Here is a 2,573-nt window from a genome sequence, read left to right as displayed (position 1 = left end):
GTATGTTCTGAGTTTTTTGTCAATCAAATATAAAAGGAAACTTATTAATAATAATAATAATAATAATTAAAAAAAAAATACCAATTACTCCATTTCCCCAAAAATCGACTTATGTATGAAGTTTGGACGGCGAAGTGTAACTTCTGGTTCTGAATTTCACGATAAATCTTGAACTGTGGGAACAGTCAGCCCAGGGGTAATTTCTTCTAAGAATCCCAGGTCACAACAGGCGGTCGAGTGATAAGCAGATTACCTAGCATTTGAATTTGAATTAAATTTTCAGAATGAGACCCAAATAATTTGGTCCAGAATCTCTAGTTACGGGCGTTTTACTCACCATTGGGCGACAACCTACTTGCCTCCTCACATCAACCTCACCCAGCCTGAGTGGTGCCGGGAAATGTCATTTGCTTTATAACAAGCAGGGCCCGTCCCTCCGGGAATTTTTTAGCCTGTAGTTTATTCGATCATGGTTAAAGAATACCTTTGTACCTACCGAAACCAACTAAACTTGACCTGTAAATACCTAATACTTGATAGAAAGAGGAAACGATTTTGATGATTAAGTTTGGTTGTATTTTCCATTCACTGTAATTGTTTATATTTTATTGACTGTATTGTTGAGATAACGTTTATTTTTCAGATACTCATTTTGTTTTATTGTACGATACGTAGGTACTGATTCTTAGCCTTTTTAGGATTGATAGTTGACCTTTTGTGATTATTTTGATTTGATTTGTCGTCCTAAAATTGATTAACATTGTTATTTTAGCTATAGGTATCTACTATTGAAAATATGTTTGATTTTGATTTGTTTTAGTGAGGATCTGTATTGTATTCCCTTTTTCTCACTGATTGAAAATTGGTTCCTTGTTATTTTTAAGAAGTTTTTTCGATATAACTTGAGTATAGTTGAACCAATTTTATTGGACTTATTTTTTATAGATTCGGGTCCAACTTTACAGCATGGGTTCTCAGCAACGACTTAACTTTAAGCTTTGAAACAAAAAGTAATTAATAGAGAATGTTCTTTAGAATCTAAAACCACGAAATTTATTCTTTCAATGTTTTTTGTTAAAATTAGAAAAATCCCAAAGTAAAGATCTCTTCAAACCTTATGTATTTATGCATTACATTTTTTGTAAACAATGGATGTTGGAAATCGCCAACGAACAGATCGTGTGTAGGCGCCTTGGACGGGCTCATACGAGCCTCTTTGGATTTTGAAATGTTTTTAGTTTGGTTAGTACAAAAAAAAACATTGAAGATTTTTGAGAGAATTTTCCACAATTCGAAGATTTTGACCTGTAGCTTTCCCAATTTGTTGTAAAGTATGCTTTTCCGAGTTTTTCCACCCTAAATGTGTTATTAAAGTACAATAAACAACAGTCCTTTGTGTAATCCATATCTCAGACTTGTGTGTTTCATTTTCTACTTGCGAATACGTCATACATTTCTGTGGGCAATCCACAACAATGGAGTTTAGGGAGCTATGACGTCATCGACGGCCATTTTGGAGAGAGGAAAGGAAAGAGCGTTTTCGCGGGTAAATCGGAAATTTGAATTTCAAACTAAAATATCTCGGGAGAAAAAAATCATAAAAATATTCTGAAAAAAGTTTTGTTTATTTTACATTATTTGTGGTTAATCTAATATAAATTTGAAAAACACCTTCGTTCTCTATTATAAAATCATGGGAAATTTATAAAATAAAAGTTTATATTTGGGTAAAAAATATGAAAATAAAAGGCCGATTTCTACGTAAAAAGTTTTAAAAAATCCAAATCTGAGGTCAAAACGACAAAAAAGTATCTTTGAAAGCTCAAAAAATCAATTTGAATTAGAGAGAAAGCAATGAGAAATTCATATATGAGGTAATAGAAAGTAAGGTCGTGGTTAGCGTATAGGTAGGGATTATGTGAGGGTACATGGACGTAATGTGAGAAAACCAACTAAACTTGACCTGTAAATAATACTTGATAGAAAGAGGAAAACAAATTTGATAATTAAGTTTGGTTGTATTTTTATTGACTGTATTGTTGAGCTAACGTTTATTTTTCAGATACTCATTTTGTTTTACCTGTACGATACGTAGGTACTGATTCTTTGCCTTTTTTAGGATTGATAGATGACCTTTTGGGATTATTTTGATTTGTCCACAATAATAGTAGTAGCCTACTGCTGGAGTAAAGGGACTTTACAGTCCTATGCGAGCAGTATAAATAAGCACTATTACTACTACTATTTTCTCTCCGTAGGTATCTACCCTACCTGCATAGATAAAAGTGATCCCTCGGAAAACTAAAACTAGTGCATTGAATTTGCTAACGGAATAATTTTACCGTGTACAGTACGCGTCAGCGATGTTATTTTGCACAAAAATTTTTCCAATAAAACATGAAATTCCTACCTAACCTACCTAGATATTTATGTGTATATGTACCGTACCGTACCTACCTACCTAGATAATACCTACCTACCTAGATAATACTTCCCTTCTCTCTGCCCTAACCTATCCCAGTGCTCTGGGTCACAAAATTTCTGGACTCGGGCCAAAAATTGTCCACTCTTTC

General features: G+C 33.4%; 1 long non-coding RNA gene across 1 annotated transcript; it reads left to right on the top strand.

Moving 5' to 3' along the window:
• Positions 1 to 952: 952 nt before the first annotated feature.
• On the top strand, positions 953 to 1,587 carry LOC113471624. The gene is made up of 2 exons (XR_003394253.1): positions 953 to 1,154; positions 1,482 to 1,587. It is a non-coding gene; the product is annotated as an uncharacterized LOC113471624 (long non-coding RNA).
• The last annotated feature ends 986 nt before the right edge of the window (positions 1,588 to 2,573 follow it).

Source organism: Diaphorina citri, unplaced genomic scaffold (assembly GCF_000475195.1).
Source record: "Diaphorina citri unplaced genomic scaffold, Diaci psyllid genome assembly version 1.1 scaffold2707, whole genome shotgun sequence".
Classification (NCBI taxonomy): domain Eukaryota; kingdom Metazoa; phylum Arthropoda; class Insecta; order Hemiptera; family Psyllidae; genus Diaphorina; species Diaphorina citri.
This window is presented reverse-complemented; position numbering and strand designations above follow the sequence as displayed.